The following is an 18,491-nucleotide window of genomic DNA, read 5'->3' as shown; positions in this document are numbered from 1 at the left end:
ATTAAATTTACACATGAACTGTCAAACTTGTTCATCCCAAACTGAGACAGCTACTTGGAAATGCCCTCTGCTCCACCATAGCTATTCCTGAAGAACATGCTTGGACACTCATCTTGAAGGAAATGCCAGTTGTACCCAGATAATGGAAATGCCTGGAATTGAGGCTTCCCAACAAACTCCCACAAGTGCCAACAAGTTGTGGATCTTTACTTTACACAACGCCTGTTCATCACTCAAGTGCCCGACAACCTTGTCTCAATGCTTTCATCAAACCTTGGGTTTGACCCCAAACCAGTTCACATGTTTAACATGAAAATTACATGCTTCGATCAGCTCAAATTTGCCTTTGAGGGATGGAAATTGCTTGACAAGCTTTATGATGACAATTTAAGAATGATGCAGCCACTCACAACAGGGCATTTGAGATGTGAGAAGGCAGCATTCAGTGACAGAGCCATTCTGTCTGTGTTGATGTCTGGCTAAAACCTCATCCTGGATAAAAAAAAAAGCAAAAATTTTAATATCCAACTCCTAATCATTATCACCTGCTGGAACAAAAAGTTTCAGGTGAAAATTATATTGTAAAGTCCAACAGCTGGCTTTGAAGATTTCAGTAGCACCTCTAGCTGCAGAGATAATGGAACACCCTCCTGGAAAATTCAGAAAAAAAGTTTTAACAATAAAAGCTCCAACGCTTTTTTTCCAGGTGCCTCTTGGACAGTTCCCACAGAGATCCAAAAAAGTGCTACAAACTGCCAGGAAAATTAGCATCCTGAAAGAGCTGACAGGCACAAATGTACTGTGCAGGTATCTCTAGCAGGTATCTGAATTTATGATAATCCCTCTCCAAAGCACTTCTGGAGTCAGCAGCATGCAGCCTGACATCAGGGCTTTCAAGTCAACAGGGAGCAGGATGCCTGGCTGAAAATAGTAGTTTTTGTTTCATTGCACTGCGTCACCACCCCAGGAGCTGGATATTCTGTGATTAGCACCGAGGGAAATTCTCCCTGCTCGGAGCAGCACCGTCCACATGCCCAGAACAGGCAGAGATGCAGCTCAGGGAACTGCACGGGCCCCAGGTCTGATTAAAACATCATCACTCAGACCCCTGCATGTGCCAGGAGTGATCTGGGTATTTTACCTTCCTAGTAACAGACTGAATTATGATTGGGGAAAGATTTTAAGAATGATCTCGCTTCTTTCAAAGAATATATCACGCTCCTTAATTTCAGGGAATTTGCATGGGCTAAAGCTCATAGGAAAGTCAGACTGCAGCCTCTCAATCACTGACACACAGCAGCAACAACAGGGCACAACCACCAGGTCAACAGACAGGCAGGAACATTTCTCAAGAGATTTATATCCTAGAAGAAAATAAAAAAAATACAGTTGCTCTATCTGCACTCAAGTTGTCCCCCTTTTTTTAAGCTTATCTAATTAAATCAATACAAAGATAGGCTTATTTCAGTAAAATGCAATTATACTTAACTTGAAAAAAAAAATCCCATCCAATGGATTAGAAATATTTTTTTCCTCAGTTAAATTAAACTTCAGGTAAACTGTTGGAATAGTTAATCTTAAGTGTCAAGAAAACAATAGGAAATGTCTCATTTATATACAAAAGCAAGTTTTGCAGAGTCCTAAACTTAGAGCTTCTGTCAAACATCTGGCTTAATATACAGTTAAATTTCATGGTTACCAAAAATTTTAAACTCAAAATTTTCAAAGAATTTATTGTTTTGCATAATTAAAAAAAGTATTACTTATAGCCCCCTAGGGTAGACATGGAGATCCACAGACAATCAGACTTTTAGGAGATTATGGGTTCCAGCTGTTTGCCTTGCCTGGTAATCTCCCTAAGGTGCTGTTTCCTCATGATACCAGTAATCACTTTTCATGGGTTTACATAAAAGGTGCTGTGTATCATCAAATCAAAAGGTTATTGCTCTCTTGTTATGCTGAATATGTGGCTTAGTACTAAAAACAGAGCCAAAATAAAATGTGCATTTTTACATTACAATTGACCTACTGGTTTCCATTCAATAGATAAAAACAAGTGCTGGAGTTGCCCATTAACAAAATGGCTTCAACATTTCATATCAAATAATGTAAATATATTCACATTTTCAGTAGTTGTGCTTGTCCAGTACTGCTGAGCTTTCAAGTTATACTCAGGCTGAACAATACAAATCCATGACTTGTCAACATCCTTCATCTCATTAGTTTCACTCAGCAACAAACCTCAGTCATCACGCTTATTAAAATAAAAACTGTTCTTGTACCCTGTTGAAAACTGTGGGATATTTGATGAGGTAAAAATGCCTTGTAAAATCTTTTGAGGTTGGAGTGGAAGCTCAAGTATTTCATTTTTCTCTTTTTTTTTTGGATCTGACACGAAGGAACCTTGCAATGTTCTTCTGAGGCACAGAAACAGTCCACAGTGAAGTTCCTATAGTCATGAAAACAGCTGAAAACAAGAGGTTTTACCGGAGGGTTCTCTCTCCTCTGCTCTGCAGCTTCTCTGGCTGGAGCAGCTGAGCCAGAGCCAGCTCCCAGCAACTGAGTGACCTTCACAGAATTTGGAACTTGGGACTCTCAGAGTCTCCAGAAGCCAAAATCAACCATTCTAAGCCATTTCCCACTTTCTCCATCTGGAAACCTGAATTTTAATGAAGTTGTGTTGACTTACAGGAGAAAGGAAACTGAGTGTGAGGAAGCACCAGAATAGAATGGTTTGTGTTGGAAGGGACCTTAAGGAGCCACCCTTCAGGTGATACCAGGGCAATGAAAACAGCTCTGGGCTGCAAAAATCTAAATTAAAACCACCAGTGTTGTGTTGACAAGCAGTGCTGTGCAAAAACAAAATCCCCATCAAACCAGTCCTGCTGGTGGAAATCTGCACATACAATTCCTGACTCAAGTGCCACCGCTGTTTTTTGCAGCCACAAGTAGTTTACAGCTCCTGCTCCATTCGTCTGTGCCTTATGAGAAATACTTACTGCTTCTACTCAGAACTTCAGCAGCACACATTCAGATTGCAGCTTTGTTTACTGCAATGTTTCCTTCTTTAATTGGTTGTTTTGTTTTTTTAGAACTCAGCATTATCATATTTAAAAAGATCTTTAAAACAGAAAACCCGCAATGTAATGCAAAGACTTTCTCTGCACGAGTGGGAAGGACAAAAAGAGTTGGGATATGAAACCTAGAGTATTCTGTGGTCTAAACAAGACTTTCACTGATGAATTTAGCTGTGTGATGAAATCAGCACTGCATACATGGCAAACAGTGAAGAACCAGAGCTTCCAAAGAGCACAGGCCACATCCATCAGCAGCTGCTGGGAGCCCCAAGGACCTGCCCAAGGGCCACAAGCAGAAGTTGCAGAGGATAAAAGCCAATGCTGAGAGCATCAGTCCTAAATCCTGAAACAACCCTGACTCCAGAAATCCCATCATCCCTCCCTTCACTGCCCTGCTAAAACAAGGGCAAGGAGTTTTACAACCATCAGGCACATCACAGAGTCTCTTTCAACATACTTTGGAAGCAGTGGGGGAAAAAAAAAGCAAATAAACAAATAAAACCACTCACCATATTTGGTGTCAGTCTTTACTGTCAGTGCAACTACAACTCTTCAAAATATCGAAAGCTCCACAAATGTTATTAGCAAAAATTTCACACTTTTTTAATGGATATTTACACTTCGAGGCAGTCTTTTAATTACTTTTGTTATTTGTATCTGATGACTCTGGGAAATGTTGAATTCAGATATGAGACTATCAAGGACCGCTGGATGAAGTCCAATAAAAAAGCTGAGATCAGCCTAGTTAAATTAGCCATCTGTCCTAAATAAACACGAATCAGAACTACTTTTTAATATTCTTTCAAACCCAATCTTTAGTGAAATAAGAACTTCATAGAAGGCAGCAGTTGTGGCAAGGTAAACTCCAGGGAGGTTTGCATCCATCTGGTTTATCTTAGTTCAACTCTAGCTACAAAAAACCCACCCGAGATATGGCACAAAAAGGCCACATGACTACAACCAGATTTCAGCCTTTAAATTGTGATAAAAATGAATTAATGAATTACATTTGTACCAGTTACTGTTCTAGTTAAATTATTACCAGGAGAGTGGATTTATAATGTGCTGGTTCCTGTTCTCATTACAATCCGTTCTCACGAGAACTTATAATCAGAATTTTAATGCCTCCTTCATTCAGGGAGAGATAGCTGTAAAAATATATTAATTTGACCTTTTCAAAATTTTGTTATTTGATTTGGTGCCGATTTTTATTTGCTCCTATCTACAGCTCCTATATTTGATCATATCTATAAAAATGAGTAGAAAATGGAAGTATGTCAGTAAGTCAGAAGTTTGCTGTTCATTTTTTCCACCCAACCTCGTGTCACTCCTTCAATACCATGCACAGGCCAAAGTCACTGCATAAAGCAACCATTACACTTTAAATAATGTTTCATCAATAGCAGAGGAACAGTGATATCCTCAAAGTATAAAGAAATACAATAAAAACCATTCTCAGTGGGCCTTTCCTAGATATTCCCAGAGGATGACCCACACTGGAAACAAAACCAATCTCCCTGGAGACTTTCCCCTCTCTGTACTACAACAGGAGCCTTGAACACTTGGATTACAACACAAAGGTGATTTTAATCCCCGTAATTGTGTCTGCTCCTGAAAACACGCCAGGCAGCCAAGCTCCCAGGGACCTGGAATTAACCTGATCCACTTCCACGCTGAGACAGCCCCAGCAGCCTGTGCCTGGTGGGAGGCAACGAGCACAGGGCTGGCACTGCAGGAGTAAAAGGAGGATTTCATCTCCTGCCAGCAGCCCACAGGGACTGATCCTTCTTGTGACCTGTGCACAGGCTTGGAGTCACTGTGCCAACCCTCTGCCCACCAAAATATTCCCTGATGACTTCATCTGAATTAACCTTAATTTCATAGCACACAAGGAGGTTAACAGAAAGCAGATTTATCAGAGAGCAGAACCTGACCTTTACTTCACAACCAATCCTGTACAGTCAGACTCTCTGTTCTACCTCTGAAACTGGCACTGTGCTACAAAGCTTTGTACAAAACCAGTGACAGGCTGAGGACAGCTTCAGGTGCCTTCTCAGGAAACTGCCAATCTGCTTTTATAAGTTTTGCATGCTTTATGTGACACTAGAGCCTAGAATTTTTAATTTTTTTTTAATTTTGGTCATAAGACTAATCAAGATACTGCCACCTTTCAACCTCTGATTTGTTGTGGGTTTTCTTTTAAACATTGCTTAGGGTTCTACTTAGCTGGAGTGCTATTTAAACTAGACCTAGGTAATCAAGTGAATGCTATCCAGGAAACTGATCTTGAAATTCAACTGCACTTATATGCTGTAAACTAACAAGAAATGTATTTCTTTCAGCATCAGGATTAACAGCTCATTCAGGACCCCAAAGACCTTCCAGAAGATCAGTACCATTCGCACTCAGAGAAAAATAATGGAACCTGTAACAATAGGTAACTCTTACTCCTTGTCTGGTGCAGTTTTCAGATGATACCCATCCTCTTCAATTCAATCCTTGTGCTCTCACAGCATCTGAAGTTATGATTTCCCCTTTTCATCTGCCTTGGGAGCAAAGGCTTCTCCTGCACAGCTATTTGTGATTACAGATAAGCACACATGAAAGGCAGTCAGGGAGGAATACACGTGTGTAGATATATTTATTTATCTACACACACTTCTCTAGCTCCTCAGTTCTACTTCAGATGAGGACAGGCACAAACCAAAACTGTGACAGTAACACCTGCAGCAGTGAGTGATGTGGCAACCTGAACTTCAGTGATTACACCACTGATGGATCTTGGTTCCTGAGTTGCTTGGGTACTTCTGAAAATTACACCTGTAACACCTACCACATCATTACAGGAATGAAAGCTGCTGGAGCCAGCCCTGACAGCATTTCCCATTACATCCATCACAGGGCTGACAACAACAACATTCAGCCCCAATTAAGGGCAGCAGGTGAAACAGATGCCTCCCTGTCTCCAGTGATTTGTGGCTCACAGGGGTTAGGAGACAGAAGTCACATTTTTATACAAGAGTGCTCAGCAGCCCAGCTCCTCTGGATAGGAGCTGGAGTGACCTCCTCACACAGCAGCCAAGAGATCTCATGAACATCCTTCCCTATGGAAAAGCCATCTCTAAAAAGTTTTTTCCCCCTCATGACCCAGCCACTGGGATCCCATTTAACTTTCTAATTTCAGAGGAAAGTCACACACACTAATTCAAAGAACACATTGGGATGGTGCCTTTTCTGCAGTTAATGAAAAAGCCCGGAGAGCTGGAGTTGTGCTGAGCAGAGATGATGTTTCTGTGACCATGCTGCTGCTCCAATGAAGGCAAGAGCAGACAGTGTTGTTACAAAGAAGCTGCTGCGACCTTGAAATGTTAATTCCCGGTGACTCCGGGGATTGGAGATGTCAGCATGGCAATGTTCATGGCTTCCACAGGGGATGGAGCGTGTTCACAGCTCTGCTCTAACAGCAACCCCTACAGTTTAGTGCACGGAGTGGAACTGATGCCTGTCTCCATAGAGACCTCCTGTCCTGCTTTTAAAAACAGAAAGAAAATGGAAACTATGACAACAGACAAACCTGTGGGATGAGAAGGCGTAAACAAGCCAGCAGGAAGCCCACGGTAGTACACCGGGGCCAGGCCTCGTGTTTTCCTTGTTATCCAATATTAACATAAACAGAGAAGTACTTGGGAACGGAGCCACCTGCAGCACCAGCAGAACCAGAAACCACCCCAGGACAGGAGCTCTGGCATTCCAGCTGATGAGGAAATGCCTCCATTTCCATCCCACCAAACCCCAGTCCTGCAGTGCTATCACCGTCATCTTCCCATCATACAGAGACACAAACATTGAAGGCACTGATGGAATTATCACAACATCTTTACCCAAGACCATTTATATGCAGAAATGGAAGCAATATAATTAGCTGAAAAAGACAAAGTTAAAATAAAAATCATAATTTATTTCACCTTCTTTAAGACAACTTAAACCAAACCAATCTGATGGCACAGCTCCTGTAGACAAATCCACCCAAAGAACACCTCTGCCTTCTCTCTGTGAGCTGCTCCTGCAAACCTCATTGGCCTGAGAAAGCTTCTCCACTTAAAGGCAGAAAAATATTCAAGACTTTTTAATAGAAGACATCCCTATCTAAAGAGCACCCTTGGTATTTGTAAAGCATTTTGCAGAAGTAATTTGCTTTAAGGATGATAAAGTCAGCTCTTCATTGTTTTATTAGAAAGCATCCAGAAGGTCGTTACCTCGAGCACACCGAGGGATTCATCTCGTGGATTGCAGGAGATGCCAACGGGCAGCTGTTCGGCAACTCCTGGAAGAATTAGAGCCTGTAATCAGCTTCTGGTCAGGTTCTTTTCTGCAGCTGTAGCCTGGATACATGGCCTCCAACTACAGCTCTTAAGTAGCAGCATAATCAAGATTTTTGGGTTTGCATCTGCAGCATTTTTTCAGCGACTCCTGCCTTACACACCCACATTTGTTTCCTACAGAGCAAAAACCACACCACCACCACCAAGGTGAGCTCTCAGGGTGAGGCAGACACTGAAAATAAAGCTCTATGTTTAAAAAAACCCCTCTTCACAGGGCCTCTATGAGGCAAACAGTTTTTCTGTGCTATCTCTACATAAATATCAGTGCTTGATATTTGCTCTTTAGATGTTTAGCTATTTCACCAACTTGGCTCAATGAATTCATTAGCATTTCCCCAGCTTTCCAGTCACACACACACACACTCTCAGCCTCAGTTTAGGGGATTACCATCCTCTGACTCTTCCCAGCCCAGTGTTGCAGAACTCAAGTTGTCTGGGTTTGAAGCAGCGCATTGTCCAGAACTGTGCGTGCAGAAACATTTCATACTCATTCCATTGTCAGTAATTAAATTTGCTGTTCCCATCTGGGACACAATCTTCCCCGAGTCTGCAACAGAATCTCTTTGTCTGATTGCACTGAGAGATTGGGATGATGTTCTCCTCATTATTATACACTTCAGATAACAACTGAGATGGAAAGGGACTACAGCTAATGAGGTCAAACTCATACAATAAACAATATATTGCATAAATACAGATTGATTAAATCATGACCTAGGATGCCCTTTTGTCAGCACAGGCTACAGTTCAAATACTAATTTACAGATTTAGGGATGGGAATCATCTGGTAAAATAAATACTGCCGTTAATCAACTTTTTTATTTTACCACTAGAAGAAACAAGGCCACATAACCCACCACAAAGATACGAGGTAGCTCCTAATTTTAAAAGGAGTCATGCAAATCTTTCTTTTTTTTAAACCATACCTGTTCAGGTGTGTACAGAAGGAGATGTCTGTTCTGTAGAAGATGTACAGAATGCTTTCACTGAACAAACTTCCACCCAAGGAAGCACAGAACAGAGTTAAACACACAGCTGGACATTCCCAGTTTTGTCTAACACAGCAGCACCAGGAGGTTATTTGATGTATGAATTTATCCATGAAATGCCTCAATGAGGTAAGGAAGCTTTATTATCTCTGCCACTTATTGAAGAACTGCACAAAAACCTCCCAAGGCCATACACATGATTTCTAGACCCACAAAAAGAGTGTTCAGGGCAACCCTAAGATCCCCACCCAGCAAGGAGGTAATAGCGTGTAGCCAGGGAGAGATGCCATGGTAGAGGAGGAACCCATTATCAGATCTGAGCCACATTCCACAACACAAATCCAAACACAAATTGTAAATGATCCATGACAGACTCATTTTTTGTGGGCTCACAGATAAGGAGCTATTGAGGCAAACAAAACACAAGAAAACTTCTACTTTTGAGAGAAGTGCTCTTGTTCTTGCAAGTATTGGTGAGAGAGTCTGGGCACTGGAGACCAAGCAGCTCCCCTTGCCCACCTTTCTGTTTGTTACTAAAGGTCACAGCCACCAGTCAAACATCTGAGGGGCCTGAAAAACACACAGAGACCTGTGAGAACACCTTCCTGTAAATAAACCCAGCCAAAAGCCATAAACAGCTTTACTCCAGTTCCAAAATCCCTCAGATTCACAGGCTCCCACAGATTGCAACAGCTATTTGCTCAATCCCTTTGCACAGCATTGAATAAATCAGGGAAAATACTTCATTCAGTTTCATGTGTAATTTCATTTGTTAACAAGTTTATTTACTAACAACATTGGAATCCATCAACAACATGACTATCCTGCTAAATCATCACCAAAAGGCAGCCTGCAGTACCTTTGGAAAGCACAGGGATTTGTTTTCTCAAAAGATGGAGCATTTTTCAATAAAGAGAACCTCTCCAAAAAAACCAATAAAACACCCCCAAAAGTACTCCCCCCAAAAAAAAATAAATCAAGCAACTGAAAAGGAGGTGAATTTCTTTCCTTTTGCTACCCTTCCCCCTACTACACAGCAGCCAGAGATTTATTCAAGACTGTGCTTGTGCACTGACTGTTTAGAACTAACTACCCAGCAGACATTAGTACAACTGGATTGATCTCATCCAAAAATATTCCAACTGTTAGGATAAAAAAAATTAAAAAACCAAAACATAAGAGCAACAGTAATGGACAAGTTTGAAATAATCTGTGTGAAGTTTTTGCTAAGATTCAGCTCAGGACACATCAAGGGTAAGATTCTATCACTATTAATAAAAAGTTAAAGAGTCTCTCCCCATATTTAACATTCTCATCCCACCACCTTTTAATATACTTATCCACAGAAGAGGTGTATGCCTGAATAATTCGTGATCTGCATTTTGACAGGAATTTTGGGACAAGTCTGCAGCAGAGAAACTTCAAACTACTCCTCTAATTCACACAGGCAAGGGAATTTTCAGTCCACAGCACATTTAATGACACTGAAATGTATTTCAGGCCAATACCAGCACTGTGAATACCTTAAGGGAAATGAGACTTGTGTGTGCCATGGAGGAGACCAGAACAGTGCAGGTGCCTCTGTTAATGAATGGTTCATCTCTTAATAGCCAAGACCTGCCTGATATGATTTATGCCTGTTGATCTGTGATTAACCACCACTACCACAGCAAGATCTACTGCAGCTCATTCTATAATTGGAAGTAAATTGACTGCTTATAATAAAAAAAAAATTAAAAACCCACACTAAAAAAATCTGCTGTAATGAGCATGGTATAGACCACATTTCCTCAGAGCTTTTGTGAGCAACATGCATTTGTCTCATCAATCACAGAAGTGCATTTTTATGTCAATCAATCATCACATTAATGTGCTGCTCCATTTTCCACTGTAAACACACATTTACTCGGTAGAGATTGTTACAGAAGAGGGGGAATCAGCACTTGCCTCTCAGAAGGTACTGCTTGAAGAACCGAGAAACTCAATATTTAACCGATGAGAGGTAAAAAACACCCAAAACCCAAGGTAAATTTTCTCTTTAGCAGGGAGATGGAAGAGGGAGCAGCTGGTTTGATGGCTGGGCTCACAGTGCCACAACCCTGGGGCACGAGGAACTTCAGTCAGGAGTACCTTGACATGGATCTGGTGCACACCAGAAACAGCCTCAGTCTACCCAGATAAAGCAGATTTCTGTTCTCACTCTTTGCATCCAGCTCTCTTCACAGAGAGCTTAGCTGCAGGTTGGAGGCTCGTGCCTTATGGCCTTTCAATAAATCTCCCCACTTTTCTACACTCCAAATACTTATACACCAAAGAACTGTAAAACAGGCTTATGTGAGCAAATGGTGGAAAGGCTGCTTGCCTTTAGGAGCCAAGAAGGCTGTTTATAATTAGCAGCAAATGTATCTACAGCGTGGAACTGACAACTCTCTATCCAGCAGAAATCAAAGTGCAGTGCCAACAACATCCAGAATAAATAAAAACCCTTCATGAAGTTCACACAGAAGAACCTCAAGACGTGTTTTTATGTAAATGTACATGTTGTTTTGCCATTATTTTCATCCTTCTCTGCAGATCAGCCCTCTTCTATAAGAAAGAAACAACAAAGACTAAGAGGGATGAACACCACCAAGATGACTAACACAGAAATACGACAAATTTGCAAATAAAGTCAGAAGAGCAGATAGGAAATCAGCAACCACAGTGACTGCATGTCGAGACAGCCCCAGGAGAGCTCTAGTTAGCAACTCTGCAAGTTACACAGGGTTTACACACCTGTTTCCTTTCCAGTTCCATAAAGCTCCGGTAGTTACAGCACAGCAACAGCTCCCTCATCAAGTGCTACCCAAACCTCACCCCCAAGACAAAGAGCACCTTCCCTGAGCAAGGCAGGTTCTACCCACACCTCACCCCCAGAGCACCTTCCCAGAGCCAGGCAGGTTCTTGCACTGTGCAGAGCAGCTGAAAAAGCACCAGCACATCCACACTTCCCATCTCCCCTGCTCACTGTTGATGTTTTTGTGCTCAGCACCACTACAAGACAAAACACCCCCATCACTCCAGCCCACCTTCATCAAACCCCAGCACAGTCCCCTCTACACACACACAAAGCCTTTGTTCACAGAGCTGCAATTCTACACAGGACACAGCTGGCAGGCCAGGACACGAGCCAGCTCAAAGCTGAGGTTTAGGTGCCCCCATCCCTGGAAAAGAAAGCAAAGCCACATGCAAGGCACCCACATGCAAGGCACCCAACTCCTTCCTTGCAGAAAATGGACGTCTAAATGTAAAATACAGACAAGGCAACACACTGAACACCTCAACATCAAGATATAGCAAAGAGCCAGACAAAGAAAAGAGAATTCTGATTATCTGGGGGGCATTCTCACCTGCTTCAGAGTCCCAGCCAGATTTACAGCCTAAATCCTCAGCTTCCCACAGCAAACACTGAGTGCCAGCCCCCCCAGCCTCCCTTATAGCCAGGTCACACACCTGCAACCCAGCAACCCAAAAATGCCACAGCTGCCCCCAGGCTGGGCACTGATGCTGGTTCCAGGTGCTGCCAATTTTCAGCCTCGGAGCAGAGATCACAGCTCCGGGGGTGCTCTGAGCTTGGGGGAGGTGGCATCAGCCCCAGCACAGCTGGTGGGGAGAAAATTGAGTTCCTCTGGAGTTCCTTGTGCTCTGCTGAGTAGGGAGAATGCTGGCAGGCATCAGGGGCTAGAAATCTAAAGAATTTCGGGATTAACTACAAATTAACTTGAGGAGGGAGAGGTGTCTCCCACAATTTTGGAATTACACTATTAAATTCTACCCCCTGTGGTTTATTGAGCTACCTCACTGTTACCATGCCAGAAGGTTAGAATCACTTCAAATGCTCAGACAAAAAAGTGCATTTTTAAACTTTTATTAATGTGCTCTTCTGTTCTTATAGGATAGAAATATGAAATATGGCTTAATTTGGAGGAATAGAGAGCTCATTCATGTGGGAAGCATCAATATGTTATTATAATGTGCTTTTAATTAAGCAGACATTGCAGAGCACTTGGTAAGATCAAGTAAATGCTGCTAATGTTTCCTCTACTATTGCCCCTACCCTGCAAAGTACAATGCAATCAACAAAATCAACAAACTTTATTGGATTTTCGAATTTATGAACAATAACAGACCCCAAAACTCTTATATGCCAGTAGATGGCAATCTTCAGATAGAGTAAAAATGTGTCATTAGCAAATGCGAAATTTCAAATTAAAACTGTATGAGAGGAAAAAAAAATCAACTCCAGGGCTGAAATTCCTCAGAATTTATTTAGAATCACTCCAGTTTCATTTTAGAAAAGAGAAAAAGAGGACAGAGAAATTTTGTTTGGTTTGGTTTTATTTTTCATACTTAAAATTTCCTTTTTTTTTTTTTTTTTTAAACAAGTTAAAGAAAGAGCAATATGGAGACATGCATCAGTGTAAAAACTGAATCTCTTATTCTGGATAAGTGAAATATTTGAGGTTTTCACTAAAACTCATGTTTCTGCTTCCCTTGGGAGTCCCTCCCATGGCTACAAGCACAGCCCCTTTTCCTTGGGCAGATGTGTCCTAGAGCCCACAGCTGGGGGAGACCTGAGTAATGGAAATTAGAGAAATTTGAGGGGTTTTTTTTGCTCTTAGGAAATAAAACTGTGCACTCAAATTTTGGTTTAAAACTCAACAGCATCCCCAGCTCACAACACGTGGCCAGCACACTACCAGGAATGCACTGGCCTGTATTTAATTCCTGCTCTTCAGAAAAGCTGAACTTGAAATTCTGCTTACTGTTGTTTCTCGATATTTTAAGACCTCAGGACATCATGGAATGCGATCACACTTATAACAGCAGAAGAAACCCAATAAACAGTTTCAATATCCATGCTGATCCCAGCTCAGTGTGCAACCATGGGAGGGCTAGTAACTCAAACACCACTCGATTGATAAAAGAACACATTTCAACACATGCAACAAGAACATTTTCCCTGACATCATACTTTTAAATAAAAAAAAAACAATAACTGTAGGATGCAAGTTTAAAAAATTATTTTTTTTATCCCCAAAACTATATTTGTAATAGAAGTTGCAAATTCACTGCCTGCAATCTTCTTTAAAAGAAAAAATTATCTCAGACATAGAAACCTTCCAACCTACTGCCTGAGCTCTCCAAAGGGAACTCCCAGCCTCCAGAGAACAGAAGTGGGACAAAATCCGTAACAGCTGGAGCAATTTTCTTGGAGTTAAAGTTAAAAAGCCTGACAGTGTCATAAAAATAAAAGATCTCAGAAAAAAGATGATGCAAAGGATGTTATTAAAGAAAGGTTTATGAAGTTCAAGAATAATTACAGATAATGTGTATTTATTATTCCTGCAGGATCAATCTGTGGCACAGATTTCAATATCTGAAGCCAAACGTACAGATACTTCTCAGTTATCTTTGCTCTCAACTCCCACTCATCTCCCCAGTGACACATTTACTGTTTCCATTTGTGATATATCAATACCCTTCATTTTATTTATTTCAGTTTTCCCTTTACGAGGAAGAAAAAAAAAGGAGGAAGCTGATTTTAATTTTTGGTAACAACCCCTCCATTTCTGACAGGACTCAAATCCAAGGAGTAAAAGCCCAAGTGCAGATCACACCAGGGCACCTAAACAATGGCTGATCCATCTTGAGAGCACATCATGAACTCTAGAGTTAAAGAAATGCCTCTGAAGACTCAACGTGCTCCACAGTAAAGAGGAAAGGGCAGATTTTCTGCTCTTTTGAGGACACCTGTCCCAGAAGATGTGTTAAGATCTCTGCAGATGAAACCCTGTGTATCTGACTGGGTTCAGCAATCAGATGTGGAAGGTTGTAGGGAGATCACAACTCACTGAAGGCACAGAAGGCTCAGCCCTGCTGCTGGCTGTGGTGTCCCACGCCAGGGCTGTGTGACAGGAGCTCCAGTGGCACCTCCAGCCACCAGAGCTCCTCACAAAAACCACACACACAAAAACCACACACAGGTCACTCCTTCAGCACTGCCTGCTCTCCCCTCCCAGCTCTGCAATCCTGACTGCAGTCCAGCTGAGAGATCCCCCTTGCAGAACAAGCACACAGCCCCAGACACACTGCAGTGATGCTTCAGGAGTGCTTAACTCTTACCCTTGACACATCTTTACCTCAGTCCTTAAATGGGAATGCAAAAGGCCTGTTTTTAATTCTGAAACCACAGTTCACCTAATTAACTAATAGAGAAAGCACAACTATTTAAAACACAAAATCCAAATATTCGGGGGCAAGAAACCACCTTACACAAATTTCTGCAAGTTTCCCTTCCTGCCAAAAACATGATACATGATACCATGCCAACTTCATGATACTAAGTTCTTAGAACAATAGCTTTCAGTGGATATCTGCATGCCATCTTCTGGCAAATGAAGAAGTTTCTAGGCACAAGTAGGACACAGGATAGCAGAACACATTATCTTGTGGCCAAATTATACCAAATTCAAAATTCACTTTCTTTTCCTGTGCTCTCCACTTGCCTTGGGTTACCTGGTCACACATTTCCACTTACAAGTATGATGGAAGCAGGGAGGTGGGAAAAATGTTTGTTTTCTATTTAAAATTATATATAGCAGTAATCCTACACACTGGTTTTACTTTCCAAGCAAGATTTTTTTTTTTTTTTTTCTAAAGGGAAAAGAAAAAACCCATTAAGTAGCCAGGCAGGCAAAATTTCACTCTCTTTGTTTGCTAAGAACAGCACCATTTTCAGAACCATTTTGTTTCACTAACCAAAAGTTAACACCAACTCCCTAAATGTCTTAAGAAATTTTGCTACTGAATGATTTCTTCTTATCATTACACCATTTAAAAATTAACTTGAACAAAATGCACCATTTAAACACATCCAGGCTCTCTCTAAGTCTTGCACCAATTATCCTGCAGCATTACACCTCTTCAACATTTTCAAGAAGAACATCACCACCCTTAAACACCCTCGTTGATTCTGGAAATATTCTTACCTCCACATCCTATCGTGGCACCAAGGATCATTAGAACTGAATAATTTAAAAGAAATCCATTCCAGTTTGAAGGTTCAAACCAGCTCAGGATTTGATCCAGAGGTTAATTAGTAGATCCCACAGCGCTGCCCCCAGCCCTGTGAAACCCCAAAGTCTGGACACCCCCCACTTTTAATGAATAAATAGATAAATAAATACCCATGGCACTTCCATCAGCACCCAGCTCTCCTTGGAAACACAGCATGACATCCACAGCCAGCCTGACATCTGCTCCATCATACAGGCAAAAAAAAGGTCAGTGTTCTTGTACACCACCAAATATCCAAATATCCAAATATCCAAATATCCAAATATCCAAATATCTTCAAAATACAGAGCTGCTCAGTGCTGTTCCACTTCCTGCCCTTAAATCAGCAGGTATGGCAATGAGGGGTAAATTTTTCATGGAACACAGGAGACAAGCATTGAAGAAGGGAAAAGAAAAAAGCTTTTCTCTACTTCTGAAAAACTTTTAGAAGAATTATTCTTGAGGAATTAGTGGAAAGAAACTATTTTTTATACACAGTATTAAGTGATTAAAAGCTTGTTCATCACTTTGCTTAGTTTAATTTTAGAAAGGCCTACTTGCAGATTCTTTGAAATGCATAATTAATTGATAGCAGCGTGGTTACATCAGTACAGAAGTGAACGATAGATGTGAAGTGGTTTTTCCACAAAAAAAACCCACAAGCAGTACAGGGCACAATTACAATATCCGATTCACTCCGCCCTCCAATGAGGCTGTTTGATCTGCACATCTGATTGCACAATCGTCCATAAATATCCCCTGCATTAAAATTCTGACTGGTTTGCAACCCATTTCAACTCGTGCGAGATTCTTTTTTTGTCAATTGGATCTGACAGAAAATTTAAAATAATCCTCTTTTACCTCTGCATTATCCTTTAAGTACTTAAGTTTTAATTATATCTCAAGTCTACCTGAAGACATTTCGGGCAACTTCCAGTAACGTGCATAAGCAGTTGAATACAGTGTAAAAGTGCATGTAATTTCCAGGTCCCCAGTTGTTAATGAAATCCCAAACATTCAGATTTTAATTGAACTAGATAAAGATTAAGAAGCTTAGCAGCAGCTGGCATTGCGAATTAGTTCTCAGCAGATTTTTATGTTGTACTCTAAATCATTGCTTTTGTAATCTTCCTAAATTGTCCTTTATCTTGCTAATGCAGATATGATTCTCAGAAAGCATTAGGCTTCCACTGTTCCCATTGCCTGTAAAATCTTGAACTGTAAAATCTTAATAGTCTTTTTTAAATAAGTATTATGATCTATATGTATAATGCGCATTCAATAAAATCTTACTGTAATTAGAAGAAAAGTTTTTTAGGTTTTTTTACGTGACCTGTTTTACAGATTAGATTTATTAAACAGCATAAACTGTTGGAGCTGTTTTAAGACCTATTTAGAGCCGTCTGGCATCAGATGAAAACACAGTGCTAGACCCAACGCTTGGGGCTCGGCTCTCCAGGAGGTTCATTAGGAACTTTCCTTCTCCTTCTGGTTCGGGGAGCTCGGCATAAACAGCTTTATGTTGCCTAAACGCCTGACAATGTATTATCAGCACTGATCAAATAACATTTTGCTCGTAGGACTTTGCAAGGCTGAGGGAAAGGATTGAGATTAACAGCAGAGTTCATCAGCTGTTCCCCCTCCCCGTGTCCCACCCTCCATCCCAAGGGTGACCCGCACACACCAGCTCTTTCTGCAGGCTGCAGACTCTGCAGGGAAGGTGTGTGTTTGAAATTAGCACGACAAACGTGCTCTCAGGACCTGTTTGTGGACTCTAACAGCTCTGACGAGGGCTGTGAGTGCAGTTATTACTTGCATAGTCAAAGGGGTTATATTTATGCATCTCGCTTGAGGATGCACTGTTTGTATTCACACTAATGCAGATAAAATTGGAGTTTGTGCTTTATGGGGGAAGTGTGGGGAAAAATAAAAGAAAAAAGATAAATACTACCACTACTACCATCATCAAAAAGCAAGTAACACTTCCATTTTTCTCCTACATTAAAAAAATTCCAGCTATTTTTCCAGCTAATGGTATTGGTCTTTCAAGTCTGTTGGTAAATGACCAACTAATGCAGTTATGTATGCACTGAAGAAGAAAATTGTAAAGAGATAATACAGCCAACTGGCATTAAAATTTTGAACAGAATGGAATTTTAACAGTTCCACTGAGGTCTTTTAATATTAAGAATCTTGGCTGCTCCAATTTTCTCCCAAGTAAAGGAAACATTTGGCAGAATAACAAACGCGAATGTCAGAAGAAAGAAAACATCTTCACCTGCACTTGATGAGTTATTTATTTATTCATTAGAAGGATGGTGATGTCCAGATTCCAGTGATGGCATTTCAGTGATGTGTTCTGTTGCCCTGGCCTCTACCCAAGAGCATTTTCCCTCTTCTCTCCTGCATTTTCCGTCTTCCCAAGTGCATTTTCCTCTTTCCTCCCGTGCTGAGCTCCGTGGTGCCACGGTGCCCAGAGATCAGGATGCTGCAGGGCAGGGACGGCAGCACCACCAGGACAGGCACAGTGATCAGTCTGTACCTGTCTTCAAAGGATTATGTTTGGGTCAGCAAGTTTTGAGATCGTTGAATGAGAGATGCTCTAAGTAGCACTAAGCAATTTTCTCTCCCTCAAACCAAGATGAAGCCGCGAGCTCCTCACGTCTCCTCAGGCCCCTTGTTACTCTGCCATTTCCCCTCAGCAATCTTCTCATTCCTGACTCTGACATTCTGGCAGCCCAGCTATTTTCAGAAACTATTATCTGAGTTTGAAATTGTGATTTTTCTGCTGGGTCTTTTTTCCAAGCAAGCATTTCACTACCGAAACTTCAACAAACTTCTAAGCAGATTCCTAGACACAACTCTATTTTTAATTATTTTTTTTTGCCATAAAAACAAGGAGTTAACTTAGCAATGCTGACTTCTCATTTGTGCCACTTTCTGAA

General features: G+C 41.2%; 1 protein-coding gene across 1 annotated transcript in view; it reads right to left on the bottom strand.

The window, feature by feature from the left end:
- The window catches only part of CDH4 (cadherin 4), a 413,499-nt gene that overhangs the window by 367,978 nt on the left and 27,030 nt on the right, over positions 1-18,491 (bottom strand). The gene's annotated exons all lie outside the window — the stretch shown is intronic.

This window comes from Poecile atricapillus, chromosome 15, assembly GCF_030490865.1.
Source record: "Poecile atricapillus isolate bPoeAtr1 chromosome 15, bPoeAtr1.hap1, whole genome shotgun sequence".
Lineage (NCBI taxonomy): Eukaryota > Metazoa > Chordata > Aves > Passeriformes > Paridae > Poecile > Poecile atricapillus.
This window is presented reverse-complemented; position numbering and strand designations above follow the sequence as displayed.